This window comes from Spinacia oleracea, chromosome 4, assembly GCF_020520425.1.
Source record: "Spinacia oleracea cultivar Varoflay chromosome 4, BTI_SOV_V1, whole genome shotgun sequence".
NCBI lineage: Eukaryota > Viridiplantae > Streptophyta > Magnoliopsida > Caryophyllales > Amaranthaceae > Spinacia > Spinacia oleracea.
This window is the reverse complement of record NC_079490.1, coordinates 113,649,714-113,668,380: the sequence shown is the minus strand read 5'-3', so window position 1 is coordinate 113,668,380 and position 18,667 is coordinate 113,649,714.

Here is an 18,667-nt window from a genome sequence, read left to right as displayed (position 1 = left end):
GGATTCGATCTCTACAACAGCAAGAACTTGTTTTGTCGGACGTCTTGAGCGAGGGCCACCGGGCTTGATCTCTTTCAATGACGTAGTATGGAGGTAGAACGACGTTTGTGCTTGATGTTCTTCTTCCACCGAGATTTGATGTCGACTTGTATGCTTGGAAGCAGTCTTAGGGTTTTATGGAGAGTAGTGTGTTTTCTGAATATTACGTTCAGTCTGTCTGCCAAATGACTTGGAGAGAACTTTTTATATCCTCCTCTTAGGTTTAGGGTTTTCTCTTTTATGGATAAATGGGCCTTTTTACTTACTATCCATTTAAATGACCCACTTCTATTAAATAAACGTCATTTGAATAAAATGGGCCTATTTGATTTACAACCCAATTTAAACAGTTTATCTGTCATTTAAATAATAGAAGTCAACATTTGACTTTTTCGGGACCAAAATGATGACATGGCATTTATCACATTTTTAATGCCTACAACTGCATATATTTATGTGATGCATAACATGTGTTTTAACTAACCAGCTATGTGGGCCATTCATGGTAATGAATGGGTGAATGGTATATATTGTATATGTACTGTTTTGCAGGTTAATGAAAGTGACTAGTATGTCCCAAATAGGATATAAAATATGGTTTGCGTACCATTAATTTGAATGTAATATTGGTCTAAAGTACCAAATTTTATTGCTTTTAAATATGGTCTGCGTACCATCAAATAGTTGTAATTAGTTTAATTATAGCTAATCCTATTTGTAGAAAATGGCGCCTCCCATGGTGAAATTCAAGACGGAGTTTCCAATCCATTTTCAAGACGGACTTTGAAGTTGAAGCTTCAAGATGAAGTCGGGCCATACTAGATCACATTTATATCTGATGCATGTTTAAGTTATTTATTGCTTTTAAATATGTCTTAATTATGCATGAGATTATGGCTTGATTATGTTGCATGATTAAGGATTTTAGTTCACTTAAAATCTAACCAACATACTAAGAGCCTTTAAGTTCAAAACTTTAAAAATTGAGTTAAAAGGTGTCATGCCAAAATAACACTTACTTGGATAACCTTTACATCAATCTTAGTAATAGTTTTCCGCCATAGCGAGGTGTTACTTATTGATTCTAAAGGGGTAAGGTACACAAATAATTGTGAGTACATGTTAGTTTTGGTGAAACTCAACGATATAAGTAAGGAGTCCTTTTATGTCGTGGAAAAATCGATAGGTTTACCTAATAAGTTCTTAGACGTACCTATCAACCAAGAGTAGGTATAGACTATTAGCAAAAGGCTTTTGCTTACTTAAAATATTTTAGAATTGAGTCAAAATACATAATGTGCTTAATTCTTCAATGATTTAAGGATCTTGGAATCATTTTATTCACACCTGTCGGAACAATAATTCGAATAAAATGCTAATAACTTGTTTAAATTGCATGATTGCTTTAATTTTCAAGTTATTACTCATGATAAATGTTTAGACTTTGCATGCTTCAATGAATGTTTTAATTATTGTTTATAATTAAATATCTTGCACTGCAGTAAATCCTTTTAGAAAGGTAACAGTAAATTTCCTTGATTGGTAGTGAATCCAAGAACGATTCACGGAAATGAGAGAAAATGAGCAATTTAAAATGTACGTTTCTTATAGCGACTTTTATGGTTGTTTTTTAGTATCAAAGTCGAATGGCAAACCGATTGGTGCTTGTGAATTCAAAATACACTGTAGTTTTGAGATCATAAAGCACTGAGTTTAAACGCTCAGCTTTACCAATGGTTAACAACCTAATATCTTTTATCCATTTAATTCTCGAATGAGTCTAGACCCTAGAAATTCGAATAGATCGATGCTTAGAGAACTTTAGAAGCTTCTGGTAAGATCATCTAGTTGAAACAGAATATTTAACATAAACAAAATGGTAAGAACCTTGTTGGAGTGACATTAGACATGTCTAACAAAATATAAAAGTTAACACTAGAGAAGTCAATTCTTAAGACTATAAGAAAGGGTACAAGAAATAGGAAAACAAGGAACAAATGAAAGGAATTTACGATTCCGTTTCTACCTATAAGTTTATGTTTAAGAGAAGTGACCTAGCAATCAAACTTCCTTGGTATCATATACCGCTTGAGGTTCTTACTTCGGTAATAACTCAAATAATGGAAGCTAGGCTACACTAATGGCCTACAAGTGGGAAATGAAGCATGGAAATGCTACATTAGTTGTAGGGTCGTCTAGTTTGTTTTAAGTCCTTTTAAGGCTGGAACTTAATGGCTATTTTGCTCCACAATCAGCATACCTAAATTTCTGTTTCAAACACAGAAAGACTCACATTCAGAAGAACAAAAACAATGTTTGTTTGTTTATTTGAATGAAATGGTCATTTACGGGTTGAGTCAATATTCTTGATTAAAACAAACAACTCTTTAACAATAAAAACTTTACTAGGTTCAAATCAACCCCTTGATTTGAGTTCCACTAATCTTTGGCATTGTTGCTTAGACCATATCAACAAGTTAACATTCATAAGCTCTATTTTGATGGACTTTTGAAAGTTGATTGATTTCTAGATCAATTCAAGACAAGCTAGTCTTACTTGTTGAAAGTAACAAAAGATATGGGTGGTGTTTGGTTGTTAGAGGATTGGCAAAAAATTAGAGGATTTGACCAATTTAGAGGTTTGGCCAATTCAATCCTCTAATCTAGGTGTTTGGAAGTAAGAGGATTGAAATAGAGGATAGGGATGAATCCTCTAATTTCAAAAAAGTTGCTCCATTGAGCTTTTTCAATTAGAGGATTGTATTAGGTAAGATAAAAGGACAATTTAGTCCCCAAGTTGCAAAAATTGCACTCATATTAATCATGCCCTTTTCTTTATTCACTTTAATACTTAAATTTATTACTTTGCTTACCTTTTATTTTTATATTATTTAACTAGACATTTATTTCTTAAATAGATGATGTATAATATAATAATGAAAAAAATTGAGTTTCTTATAAGAGTGTAATGTAAACTCTTTTTTTTTCTCTTAGTTATTCCTATTTTGCAAATTAGACATTTAATGATTTACGTAAAAGTTGTTAGTGGGATTAACAAATTTTCAATTTTAGATAAATGTTGTTTAATTATTTTCATGTTAGTACATTTTATTCCGATAAAAATCTAACCATACATATCCACATATTTAGCAATTACTAATTCACTATAGTTAAATAAGTTAATGTCCTTATTGGTAATTTTACACAATCAAACAACTATTATATATCAGCTACTTACCAAACACTTTTACATAACCAGCTAATACAATCAGCTAGTCAAACAAGCTAATACCAACAGCTAGTCAAACCTGCTAATACAATCCGCTACAACTAACAGCTAACCGCTATTTGCCAAACAGGGCCATGAACTATTGTTAGAACGCCTAGACGATAGAGTTCAAAGCTAAAGAAAGAGATTTTATGACTTTATTATTTCACCTAGATTTGAGTCAATATTGGTTTATTTACTCAAAGTGATATAAGTTTGAATCTGTTTGGCTAGTTCAAAGATTCAGAAGTACAAATCCCACTTGGCAAGAAATCATAAAGATCTAGGTTAGATCATGTTGATGATTACTTAAGTCAAGAATGATCATCAATGATTGTGTGTAGTAAATTCACAATCTAGATCCATAAGATATGGCATATCTAAGTTGGAATAGTCGAAGTCAATTAGTACTTAATTCGATGAATGATGAATCATAAAGAATTTTCCTATAATTTCTAAAACAAAATGCTCAACTACCACCAAACTAAACCAAATTCGTCAAAGCTATTGAAAAGAAATTTCAGAATATCTTTTCATAATATATCTAACGAGTTCCTAAACTCAGTGGGAGCTTAGTGTTTGTTATTCAAGAAACTAAGGCCCAAGTATAGATATATGTTTCATTGTGATTTATTCAAATGAGACACAAGAGTATTGTTTCTACAACGAATTTTTGAGAACATAATGTTTGTTTGCTCGAAATAATGTCCTTTTGGAGATTCATTTCCAAAATGACAAGTGGGAGAAAATAGACCTCGAAAGTCTTCGAGGCGAACAACAAACATAAACGGACATTCCGGAGGCTTTTCGAAGTTCTTTAGAAAATCCGAACATGTATTCTTTTAGGACTTTAGAAGTGGCTTTAAAGAATGGACATCTCTTAGAAGACTTTACAAGTGCTTCAAGGAGAACGGAATAATCAAAGGACTTTCAAGTGGCTATTGATATTCTATTGTTTGATGTTCTATACCCAAGTAGGCATAGAGTTCAAGTCACTGAAACTATGAGATTCTTCTATTAGATAGTGAAGAAACATAGAGTTCAGGTCACTGAAACTATGCGATTCTTCTATTAGATAGCGAAGAAACCTACAACTTGCAGTCAAACTATTATCATGTAGATTAATGAGTTTGTGACTTGTAATAAAGCTATGACGAAACATAGATTCCCTAAAATGGTTAGAGGCCATATATAGACACAAATGTTTTAGATGGTTAAAGGCCATAAAACATAACCAATGTTTTGATGACAAAATTGAAATTTTGTTGATTTGCAAGAATAGATTAAACACCTATTGGTTGCAAAATTGGTTTTAAGGATAAAAACCATCAAACATCAAATTGTGTTCACACACAAAGCTAGATTAGTTGCTAAAGGTTATAAGAAAATTCACGGCATGGATTGTATTGAAACCTCATGCATAATCGTAATGCTCAAGTCTATAATTCAAGCAATGATTGCATATTGGTACATATGGCAATTGGATGACAAAACGTATTCCTCAATCAAATGTTGGAAGAAACTATGTACATGGTATGTCATAGCTAGGATTTGTGGATCCAAATAAATGCTTGAAAATGAAAGCTAGCTTATGAAATCTAAGTACAGATTTAAGCAAGCAATTGGGAATTGGAATTGTATTTTTAGTGAAACTAATAAGTATTTTAGTTTCATAAAATGTACATGATTCTTATAAATATATAAGAAGTTTAGTGGGAGTACGTAAAACTTAATTGGTCCTATGTGTATCACACACATATCTCTCTATTGTGAAATAACATTCAAATGCTAATGTCTTAGATTTGAAATTATTCATCAATGATGGACCATGGCGAAACTTAGTACGTACTGGGTATTAAGATCTACTTACAAAGATCTTATAATATTGTTTTGGATTAAGTAATGGCATTTACTAAATCAAACACGAAATACTCCATTGGAGATATTCGACCCATGTGAATAAATCTAAGTAATAGATGTTTGAACTATGTATAAGCATTTAATAAGTTAAACACCAAAGAGTTTAGATGAGATTCTTAACCTATATTATATGTCAAAAAATTTAGCTGGATTTAGTATCTACTGAAACTAGATGAGCTAAAGTTACATGAATAGAATTCAATTGGAAATTATTCTGCAAAAGAATTTATCATGTATAATATAATATGAGGATCGCCAAAAATGTATCGTATGACTTTAGGCATGACGAACATATACCAATCTCTATTGATCTAAGTAAAGATCAACTAGATTGAGATCAAGAAAAACTTGTGGTACTTGAAAAGGTACGTAAGAGTAGTTCTTGATTTAAGGAAATAAAGATATGCTAAATATTGATGCTACACGCATAAACACTGGCAAAGGATCAAGCAAGATTCCTTTGGAGTTAACCATTGACAAGGACGACCTAAAGAGCATCGTGTTTTGAAATGGCAACATGGATTGGAGACCATGAGTTGTTGCGTGGGAAATTAAAATAATAATTTCTATGTTCTAAGATATAGTTGGAAAGTCTTCCACATTTCTGTGAACTGCTTGGATAAGGAAATCCAAACAAAGCATCACTAGCAACCTATACAGTTGAAGTAAAAGTAATTATTGCCTAAGAAGCAATGAAACAGGGTTGTTTAAGTTAAAGAGTTCTTCACTGAACTTGGGTGGATCACATGTCTGCTAACTTGATGGTTCTTCATTGCAAAATGCGTAGAACAACTATCGAAGTAAGAAAGACTAGATCACATAATAAACAAACTCAAAAGATCTTATCATCATATCTCGAAGAACATTCGATGAAAATGATATTAAGATTGGCAAAGCATGATAACTAAACCTATGCAACAAGTGAGAAACAACACTCACATTGTGGCACTGGAAATCAAAGCATAGTTTTGAATTTCACTAGTTGTTTTAAAGATGGGTTCGAGGCCCATGGTTGTAAAACATTAGGGGTTGAACATTTATCATATATGAAATGTATTCTCATATTCCATTTAATCTTGGTTTAGTATTAAATGATGAGTCCCTTCAATTTGACGATATATTCAAGATAGACTGTCAGGACCAGTCCGGTGACTAAGAAATGTCTATCAAGTGAACTTGAATGTCAAAAGTTGAAAATGGTCCCTGGTCGGAGTTTTCTATAAAGATGGACGCATAGAAAACGTTAGACGACTAGAATGCAAGATGACTAGTAGTTATGTTTCTTGAACTATGTGGACATGGCAATGTCGTAATCATTTGCATAGATACTTACTTTGGGAGGCTAGTATCGGACATACCTATGAAACTTTACTGTAAGAGATGAAAATCTGTCATAAGTAAATTTCATTAAAATTATTAGACACTAATCCTCAATACCTGAGTGATTTGAGATTACTTGTTTGAGAACTGCTTACTTTGACGTTGTCAACCGTCGCACCGTAAAAGGAGGCTATAAAGGCAACGCTCAGGTAATCACCTATCAAACGAAGTCTAATCTCAAGATCGCAAGATTGGGATTGTCCTCCCATAAATCGGGATGAGATGCTAAAAGTTGTACAAGGCCACTCGGAGAGCTAGAAACTGTAAAATGCATGGCCGTGCTCAGATGAATCATAGGCTATGATTATCTGTTTATTTGATCAGTTGAACTCTGAAACCGAGAAACACCTCTGGACATAATAAGGATGACAACTCTTACCTTATGTTCAAGAGCAAGCATCGAGTGACAAAGGAATTAGGAAATGCACACTTGTCCCTAAAGACAAGTGGGAGACCGAAGGAAATAATGCCCTTGGTCCAAGTATGCATTTAATGTTAAGTCTAATAAATGCGGTTCAGTATTAATTAACAAGTTAATAATTCAGTGAGATCAAGTGAGCTGAATGCCTAGCTAGAGGCCGCTTCAGTTCAAGTGGAATTAATAATATTGATCCACAGCTTACTCTTGACTGAACCCGTAGGGTCACACAAATAGTACGTAAACAGATCAAGTATTTAATGGCATTAAATACTCTATCTATGGATATTCGAAATCGACGGATCTTGGTTTCAGTGGGAGGTAAGATCGTCAAAGGCAAATAATGAATACTCCGGAAACGATGATATTGCCGGAAACGGAAATATGGATCGCATCGGAAATATAAATATTATCCAAGTCGTAGATGTTGCCGGAAACGGAAACATGGTACGTATCGGAAAATATTATCGGAAATGGAAATATTCCCGGAATCGGAAATATTGCAGGAAACGGAAATATTGTCAGAATCGGAAATATTATCGGAATCGGAAAATAATTCCGGAAACGGAAATATTAAATATTTGTTCGAAACGGAAATTAATTCCCGAATCGGAAATGTTAAATATTGTTCGTGTCGGAAATGAATTCCGGAATCGGGAATTTAATCGGAAGTGCGTCGTACGAATTAGCATCGGACGAGACTTGCTAGACGAAGGCCCAGCACGAAGCCAGGCCCGCGCCCACAAGCCAAGCGCCCAACACACACGCTGCCAAAGCCTCGCCAGGCCCAGCGCAAGGCCAGGCCCAGCAAGGCATGGCGCGCGCGCATCGTGGGCTGCGAGCAATGCTCATGGGCTGCGAGCTGTGCAGCTCGCGAGGGCCGCGAGGCTTGCGCGGGCTGTGCGGTGCTCGTGCTCGTGTGCGGTTGTGTGCGATACGAATCCTAAAGCTATTGGAATTTGTTCTATGATTAAATCCTAATCCTAGTAGATAGAATTTATTTAATAGAGTTCTAAAGGGATTCTAATTAAACTAATTGGTATTCTAATAGGATTCTAAATCCTTTTCCATGACTCTATAAATATGTGCCTAGGTTCACAAATTTATACACGAGTTTTTCAAGTATTCAAAGGTAAGATTTTCAGGCAAAAATCAGCCAAACACTTGCCACATATTAACCGAAAATTCTAAGTACCTTAAGGGAGATTCTAGTTGGTCAATCTTAAAGCGGATCCGGACGTACTGTGGACTTTCTACGGAGGGACGACACTTGGAGTCCTAAAGATTTGTTCTTGTTCGGTTCGGGCGCAGCTAGGGAGGGCACGCTACAAAGTGTATGCATCCTAGACTAAATATATGATTATGTGCAATTAATATGATTCCTGGCATTAAGGTTTTCCGCATGATTTATGTATCATAACCTAACATGAGGCTCATAGGTAATGAACCTCCCTCTCCAATTTTTAGGGATATATTTGAGTATAAGTTCCGAGAAAGGTACTTGTGAAGCGCCCAACTTTTGTACCTTTATGGAGTCATATCCTTCGCATAATAGCTAGGGAAAGGATGCTTGACAACATAGCCCATGTCGTTAGCATTTAAAACGTTGATAAGTTTCCTTTCCCATTCAATAAAGTTAGTCAAGTTCAACTCAACATTCAGAATTTCTGACGCTTTGATTGTTATTTTAGACATTCTATAATTGAAAAGAATTTGCAATAAATAACCATTCATAATCCTTTAATAACTTTGAAATAAAAGCAATTATGCAATCATTAAATCTATTAAACATTTCATTCATGCATAATAAAACATGGTCCATAATGAATAAAATGAATCCAAGACCCTAAAAGTCTCTAAGTCTTAAGCATGTTTTGGCTTGTCTTAAGCCTTTTAAGATTTTAGGTACGAAAAATCCAATTGCTAGTAATATTCAAACTACTCTTAATTGGTTAATAAATTAATGCCATAATTTATTTCATTGCCACAACATATACTAATATTGTTTGAGTTGAAACCACAATGAACATGTTCCTTTGGGATACGTTACCATCTAGGAATATTAAAATAGCACCTCGCTTTGGAGGAAACCTACTATCTTAGGTTCGAAGATTTTTGTAAGTGCTTGATTTGGAAGGCAATTTTAAACTCAATATTCCTTGGACCTAGTTGTTTATAAGTTGGTTTGATTATTTAGTGAACTAAATTCTTAATCAAACATACAAACAACGCATTCATGCATAATATACATATAACAATATATAATATCATAAATAAGTTTGGTGAACTAGTATTACCCCAAAAACTTGATCTTGAAGAATCCAATATTTCTTTTCACCTTGTTAACTTGACACCGTCTTGAACGCCATTCAAAAGGCTAACTTGTAGTATTAAATAAACTAGAAGAACTTGAACTTAATATCTAATTATTACATCAAAATTTCATGGTACGCAGACCATATTTAGAACTTTACATTCAAAGATAAAACGGTTCGCATACCGTATTTAACTATCCTAGTTGGGCCATACTAGTCCCCTGCATCACCTGAAATACATAATAATAATATATGCATTCACCCATTCGTATCCTAAAACGAATGGCCCAAGTAAGCTTTACACATATTTACATGATTAATTAAAATCATGTTCATGTAAACGCGTCCTAAAAGATTAATCAATTCCAAATTATTAATCCTTAGAATTATTCTAATCAAAATTTAATTTAATTAAAATAAAATGTCCGACGAAAAATTAATTAAAATATTTATTTTAAATAATTTCATTTAAAAGGCTCTCACTTAAACCAATATTTAATTTGGACCTTTTAATTTTAAATATTTAAACTAGCGGCCTGGCCCAAGTTAAATAAAATAAAATAATGAAAAAGTACAACGTTATCCCCTTCGTGCAAAATAAGCCCAAAGCCCAAAATTAGGCATCGGAATTTAAATCGAAGCAAAAACCACAAAATTGTGCAACAGGACTAGGCTTGCGTCCAGCCCAATGTCGCATTGGACCACAGTGTGTCGCACAAGGCAAGGAGCAGCGCGCCCCTTCCCTGCACAACATCGTTGCGCCCTCGCAGCTTGATGTTGTTGTTGCTTCGTCTGTGCTAGGCAAGTGCGCTGGCCGCAACACTCGTAATGTGCCATGTGTTGCTGCGCCGTGGCCTTGATGCTGCTGCACGCAAGGGCTACACCCAGCCCTCCGTACTTGCCGCATACCCCTTTGTTTCGTAGGCTTGGTGCGTGTCACACGCACCCTCATCCAATGAATTTTAAAATTTCAATTTTAATCTACGAAACATTGTTTGCACGAAATATATTTTTCATAATATTAACAAGTCCAATTGTTCTAATTAGGAAAAATAATAAAGTGGGCAATTTATATAATTTCAAACAATCCAATTAATGAAATATAATAAATCTAGGCTAATGAATATTAAAATTTAACGAATGATGAACATCAGCAAAAATTTAAATAACTTTGATAATCCAATCCAAACATTTAAATCGTTCTAAACATTTAAATTTCAGATTTTATCAAATTTGGTTTAGGTGAACGATTGATATTAACGATTCCAAACAAAATATTAGACCTTTAGTTTTTAAAGAACCCATTTAAACATGAAATCATATTCTCCTTCTCACATAAATAAATATTAAGATCTAATCAATTAATAAAATTAATTTTCGATCAAAAATCCATTAATCCGGGTTAAATTGGGATTAAGGTTTATATTAAAATTTATGAACGAAAAATTATCATAGGTTCATAATATTATAAACAACATTAGAACAAAATTTTAATTAATTATAAGTTGATTCGTCATATAATTAATTAAAAAACACATCAAAATTAATAATTTTATTCATTAAACAACAAAAATGCCCAAAAAAACCAACGTTGGGGCCTGTTTTTGATATTTTGTTAGCATGAGATGATTTTAAAACGTCGTTTTCAATCATATTAGGGTCAGAAAAGTCAAAATTCCGACACTTTACGGATACAAAGCTTTTTAAACGATTCATACAATAATCAAGAAAAATATTCGAAAAGTAACAAAAAGTTTAGAAAATTTCGACAGCACATAAACATATGAAATATGCTAAAAAGTACTTCATTCACATGAAGCTCATGATATCACTGTAGGGTTTTACAGTTAAATACATACCATGACATCAGAATAACCCCAAAGCCATGAAACATGTATAAAGTACAGATTAAGCAATACATACGTTTGTAGTGTGTTTTCCTCTTATGTCTACGAACACGAACAAGAACTCCAATCTAGTTCCTCTACTTGATTCACCGACAGTGTAGATCCGCCTTGATGATTGATATCTTAGATCTTAATCAAGATTTTTAGACTTTTGGTAAGAACACTCTAATGGAGGCAGAATGATAATTAGGGTTCTCAAACTCTCTAGGGTTAGAATGAATATTCAGTTTTTTTGGGAAAACATAGTGTATAGGTTATTTAAGTAACCTATTATTTACACAAAGCCAACCAGCCCAAGCCATAGGGCTTCGACCGGACAGCTCAGCCTAAGCAACCAAACAACACGCAGCCAGCACCTGGGTCGTGGGCCACATCACTGTTGTTGCCTCTCTTCTGCGCGCGAGCCTAGGCAGCAAGGCCATGGGCCAGCGCTGCTCGCTTGCGCACTGCGCCCATGGGCCTTGCGCTTCGTGCACTTAGCTCGTGGGTTGCTTTTGTGTTGCGATTAAATTATCCTTCGACAATTTATTTATCGTTTTGTACTTGACGATCTAATGTCGTACGATATAATTATTTGTTTTGGCTACCTTACAAATATACGCAATACGATATACGATTTCACAATCCAATGTTAAATCGTATAATTATGTTTTCCGAACTAATTTCCGGAAAAGCCATTAAATAAATTTCCGATTCATTTAATCTGGCGATCTTTTTCTTGTCATTGGTTTGACCTTGTAGGTTCATTCAAGAGTAAGTTGTGAGCCTAATAAGGATTAGAACTCACTGATCGGAAACATTTCTTCAGCTAGCTGTTCCAATCACTTGATCTTACTGAACTAATTATTCGTAATTCACTACTACAAAAATAAGCAAAGAGACCCATTAAAAATGGCATAAGAGCCATCTGCTGGACCACCGTTGCCGCACACTCAGGAAGCTATTGCAGCATATCATGCTGCTATTCATTCCTCCCCTTTTCAATCGGAAAACAAGGGCAGTATCTCCGAGATTGTTGGAGGTATGGAGGGAGCTCAGGAGAGTGGGAGGATGGGTGGTTCTGTACTGGAAGAAGGGAGAGGGATAATAGAAAATGTGAATCCTGTGTTAGATCTGGAAAATAGTACGGAAACCCTTGTGGAAAAGAGGGAGGGTGTGATCCAAAATGAGAGCTTGTTGAGCTCTAAAATGACTGAAATTATGCAGAGTGTCAATGGGGTATTGGAGATGATGAGATCTAGGCGGAATGGGAAGGAGAAAGCCAACCCTGGGAATGTGATTGAAACAGAGCAAGTAAACTTGCAAGGAGAGACGAAGGTGGGGGAGAATGCTGCGGCTCGAAATACGAACCCGAAAACTCCATGGATGAACCTGTTTCAAGGTAACCAAATGACGGGGAAAGGTACATCTCTCTCATTCATTGCTCCTACAGTTTCAGATGGATGTCCTGTTGCTATGTTAGACATTGTTGATGTGAACACAATGGCTGCAATATGGGAAGCTGCTTTAATCATGTATGTTGTAGGGGATAAACCAACTATTGGGGCTGTAATTCGATTTATTGCCAATGAGTGGAAACATGTTGCTAAGCCCAGTGTCTTCTTACATGATGAAGGCTATTTTGTGATAAAATTTAGTTCAAAAAAAGATAGAGATGATGTTCTGAAAGCTGGACCTTATACCTTTTATGGCAGACCTATGATAACAAAACCATGGTCCTCTGGATTTAGTTTTCAAGATGAAATCCTTCGTGTCATTCCTGTGTGGGTGAGGTTGCCTAATCTCCCTTTACGTTGTTGGGGGAGTGATTCTCTTAGTAGAATTGGGAGCTTGATTGGAGTGCCATTGTTTGCTGATGATTGCACTTCGAAACAATTATGGATATCATTTGCTAGACTTTTGATTGAGGTTGATGTAACTAAGGAGCTTCCTAAGGAAGTCCTGATTCAAGATCACTTAGGTGTAACCATCAAGCAGAAGGTGGAGTATGATTGGCTTCCACCTTTTTGTAAAGATTGTAATGCTGTTGGCCATGACTGTAGAGTAAAGAAGAATGTGGGTGCTAGATTACAGCCTGCTACAACTGGACCAACACAGCAGAAAACTCAGAAAGTATGGAGACCTAAGAAAGTTGTTGAGCAAGAAGTTGTAGTTCCTACACCTGAGGTAATGCAGGAATTGGTTATACCATCTGTAATTGAAAAAGTTGTTCCTGCTGGCGATGTTTACACTCCAAAAACAGACACCACAGTTGCTCTGGATGATGGTTAGAGAGTGGTTTCAAGGAGGAGAAAGGAAGCTAAAACCCCAAACACCTTTCTTGGCCTAGCCCAAGTCCATGCAGCTATTGCAGGAATTTCAGAAGAGGAGGGTGGAAGTGAGGGGGAGGGTGAGGAGTTTCCTCCATGAATATCTGTTCTTGGAACATTAGGGGTCTCAATGACCCCTCAAAGGTGGGGGAGGTGAAAAAGTTTGCTGCTGCCAATAACATTGTTGTTTTTGCTTTACTGGAAACAAGGGTGAAAAGTAATAATCATCTAAAAATTCAGAAGAAATTTGGGCCAACATGGAGATGGGAAATGAACTATATTGCTTCTCCAAGGGGAAGGATATGGGTGGGGTGGAAACACCAAGTGGTGACAGTTCATGTCACAAAATGCACTGAGCAATTGTTACATGGTGATGTTTCAGCTAAATCTGGAAAGTTTCAAACTTCTTTTACTGCAGTGTATGGTTTGCACTCAGTTGACACCAGAAGACCTTTGTGGGCTGATTTGATTCAGTTGAGTAGTAGTACTGTTGGTCCTTGGCTAATAATGGGTGACTTCAATGCAGTGCTTTATTCAGGGGATAGAATCAATGGCAATCCTGTTCATGATGCTGAAACCAGAGATTTTCAGGGGTGTATTGATGTGGCTAATTTAGCTGAAATTAAGAGTTGTGGGCACTTCTTTTCTTGGAGTAATAAGGGGCAAGGGAATGCTAGAATTTCTTCTAGAATTGACAGAGCTCTTGGTAGCATTGACTGGCATACTAAATATATTGATGCAGTGGTTGATTTTCCGAACCCTGGGTTGTCAGATCATTCACCTTTGTTGTTGAACTGTAAAGTGGAGGGCACAACTGGAGGAAGACCTTTCAAATTTTTCAACTATATGGCCACCCATGTGGACTTTCTGAAAATTGTGCAAGATGGTTGGGCTCAAAGGTGTGTTGGATCTCCTATGTTTTCTGTGTGGCAGAAATTAAAGGTGATCAAGGGTGGGCTGAAAACTCTTCACCATAAAGAGTTTGCCATACTAAATGATAAAATTGAGCAGATAAGACATGAACTTGATGAGGTGCAAAGCAAGTTAGCTATTGACAGTACTGACACTGAATTACAGCAAAAAGAATCATCCTGTAATAGATTACTGAAGAAATTTTTGAAAATTCAAGAAAGTGCATACTGGCAAAAATCTAGAATTCAGTGGATTAAAGAGGGAGATGCAAACACTAAATTCTTCTTTAGTGCCACGAAAGAGAGAATTTCAAAGAACAGCATTGATGTACTTTACAATGCTGCTGGTGACAAATTAGTTACTATATAAGACATTAAAGCAGAAATTAAAGATTTCTATGTGAATCTCATTGGTACTGCAGCCCCTAACCTCACTGGTATTGATATAGAGCTTGTTAGAAAGGGAAAACAGCTCTCTCCCCTTGCTGCAGAAAATCTGATTCAACCTGTTACCCCCACAGAGATAGATGAAGCTCTTAAAAGCATTGATGTGAACAAGGCTCCTGGTATTGATGGCCTAAATGGTCTCTTCTTCAGGAAAGCTTGGACTATAGTAAAGGAGGATGTATATGCTGCTGTTATTCATTTCTTTCAGACAGGTCATATGCTCAGGCAAGTGAATAATACAGTGGTTACTTTGGTTCCTAAGATTCAGAATGCAACTCAAGTTAAAGATTACAGACCTATTGCCTGCTGTACTATGATTTACAAGCTGATTTCAAAAATTATGACAAATAGAATGCAGCCAGTCATTGGGGAAATTGTAAGTTCAGCACAATCTGGTTTTATACCAGGGAGAGTCATTTCTGATAATATCATCATGGCTACTGAGTTGGTAAAATGCTATTCAAGGAAACATGTGTCCCCCAGATGTATGATAAAAGTTGACCTTAAAAAGGCCTATGATTCCCTAGAATGGCCTTTTTTGAGAAGCATGTTGCAAGAACTGGGATTCCCTGATAAGTTTGTCAAATGGGTTATGGCTTGCTTGTGTTCAGTGTCTTATTCTATTCTGGTGAATGGTTTTCCTTCCAAGCCAATTCCTGCTAAGAAAGGGTTGAGACAGGGTGATCCAATGTCACCATTCCTGTTTGCAATAGGAATGGAATACCTGTCTAGATGCTTATCCTTACTTGGACAATCCAAAGAGTTCAAATTTCATCCAAGATGTAAAAGAATTGATCTGACTCACTTGATGTTTGCAGATGATTTACTAATGTTTGCTAGGGGAGATGATGCTTCAGTTTCTCTCCTTTTTGAAGCTTTCTCTAAGTTTTCTGCTGCTTCTGGGTTGGAAGCTAACATGATGAAGAGTGAACTGTATTTGGCTGGTGTGCCTGATTCTGTAGCACTCAATATTCTAGCTAAGATTGGCATACCTAGGGGTTCTTTTCCTTTTAGATACCTTGGTGTCCCTCTCTCAACTAAGAAATTGAGCTTTACAGACTGCAAGCCCCTGATTGAGAAGACTGTAGCAAGGGTAAAAAGTTGGTCTGCTAAGCTGCTTGGTTATGCTGGAAGGTTGCAACTGATTAGATCAGTTTTATTTGGCATCCAGTTGTACTGGTGCCAGATATTCATTATGCCTAAGAAGGTGTTGAAAGAAATTCAAAGAATTTGTAGATGTTTTCTATGGACTGGAGCTGAAGGGAATTCCAGGAAAGCTCTTATTGCTTGGGATCAATTGTGTTTACCCAAAATCTGTGGGGGTTGGAATCTTAAAGATTTACCTGTGTGGAACAAGTCAGCTGTTGCTAAACATTGTTGGGCTTTATCTTTGAAAGCTGATAAGTTATGGGTGAAATGGATTCACACCTACTATGTGAAGCATAATGACTTTTGGACCATGCCAATCCCTAATGGGTTGTCTTGGTCTTTGAAGAAGATTTGGCAGCAAAGGGAGACTCTGAGTAGCTCTGGTGATTTGCAGCAGTTTGTAACTGCAGGAAGATTTAAGATTCAGAGAATGTATAATCATTTGAGACAGCAAGGGGAGCCTGTGGGGTGGAAGAGAATTGTTTACAACAGTCATGCTAGCCCTAAAAGTGTTTTTATTGTGTGGTTGGCCCTGCAGGATAGACTTGCAACTAAGGAAAGGCTGAGAAGATGGAATGTTATAGCTGATAGTGTGTGTTGCCTTTGTCACAGCACAGATGAAAGTAGGGATCACCTTTTCTTTGCCTGCAGTTTTGCAGCATATATTTGGAATCAGGTTCTGCAGAGAAGTGGCATTCATAGAACTGTTGGAGCTTGGAATGATGAAGTGCAGTGGGTGCAGAAAGCAAGCAGGAGTACTAGAAGTAATGCTAGAATGTGTAATAGTTTGTTTTGTGAAACTGTGTATTCTATCTGGCTAGCTAGGAACTCTAAAGTGTTTTCTAACCAGTTAGACAGTATCTTAAGTATTGTAAACAGAATTCTGTTTAGGGTAGCTTGTAATAGCTAGTTGCTCCTTGGCCTGGTGTGGCTGTGGTTTGGTTGTTTTGGTGGTGGGGTTTTTTCCCTCTTGGTAATTAATAAAATCTTATTACTTGCCCAAAAAAAAAATGGCATAAGAGACCTCTTTTGAAGGGGTATCTATCTCAAAGGTCTCTTTGATAAAGAGACCCCATCAATGGAGAGGGTCTCTTTTCAATAAAGAAGAGACCCATTATTATAGAAAAGGGATCTGTTATACTGCTAGTGGGGAAAATTATTTAATAGGGGAAAAGACCCTTTATTAAAGGAAAAGGGTCTCTTTGCTAAATAAAAAGACCCGTCCTTTAAGAAATGGGGTCTCTTGATAACAAAATCCAGACCCCATATTAGAGATATGGGGTCTCTTTGAATTTTAAATAATTTTTTTTATTGCAAAACCTGTAGACCTGGTTTTACACCTGACGGGTCTCTTATCCAGTATTTATTTATATAAAAAAAATCAGCACTGCCCACCCACGCCAAAATAATGTACTAAACCTGAATGATAATTCCATAAATAATTTGTACCATGTACCATAGATCCCTTTACAAAGCACCTCACCCTTACATCAGTTTAATCTCCAAAAACTCAAAAATTACAAAATAATTCTCCAGCAAATATTCAAATGTACAAATTGATCATTGTTATTTGATGGTGCAATCTTTGCCTAATTTTTGTACCTCCCTTGTAATCGCATCCATCATCTCTTGAATTGACTCCTTCAACTACTGCATTCATTTTCTCCTCTTCCTGTAATTTAGTAAGTTAGAATATGAGTATATTTGAAGTCTAAAAACTAACACCCAAAACCTAGAACCAGTAGAGCTAGAGTAATAAGTATTAGGTATTCAACATTCTTAAACATCTAATGGTTCTACCAGAGCCAATGATCAGGGCTAGAAAAATAACAATTCTCTTACCAACTACCATTGCAGATAATCGCAAAAATATAAATTTTCAAATGTTATAGAAAAAACACAGTAACAGTTTCAGGGGCTGCAAGGTCATCTAAGCATACACTTTATCTGTCTCTACATCTGCCTGTAATCACAAATATGAACCTCAGGAGGCAATAAGCACAAATACTCACATGAGAAAAAGTTTAAGCAAAAAGAACATAAATAATGCATGATACATCATGAAGCTGACAAATAGATTGTGCATGCAGGCAAGCTATAATAATTAGGAATACGAGCTTCTACTTCTCTATTAGTTGAAGATGCAACCTCTAGGGTACAGCTATGGTTAGAGATACGAATAAAGTAAAGAAAATAAATGTATCACACTAAAGTCGAAAAGCTAGAGCAATTTCTAGCAAACGAGTACAGCCAAAGCTGCAAATATTATCTTGATGGTTAGATGTAACAATCACCAATCTAATTTATATGTACCAAGATATTTACGAAACAAATTTCCACAATAATTCATGACATATGGTGCCACAAGCATTGTCTTCCAAGCATCAAGGAAAAGAAGAAAAACAAAACACGATTAACCATAGAAAAGAACATGAATTTAAGGTAACCAACTTTTCGAAAATCAGCAAGAGAAGTAACTTAGAATAATCTCTTCTTCGAATATAGAAGACATAGTGAACTGAGAAAAAAGTAGGTAATGAAAATCCTTAGTTTAGAATCCAAGAAGACTCAGCTCACTACTGTAAAAGCATATATTTTTTGTTT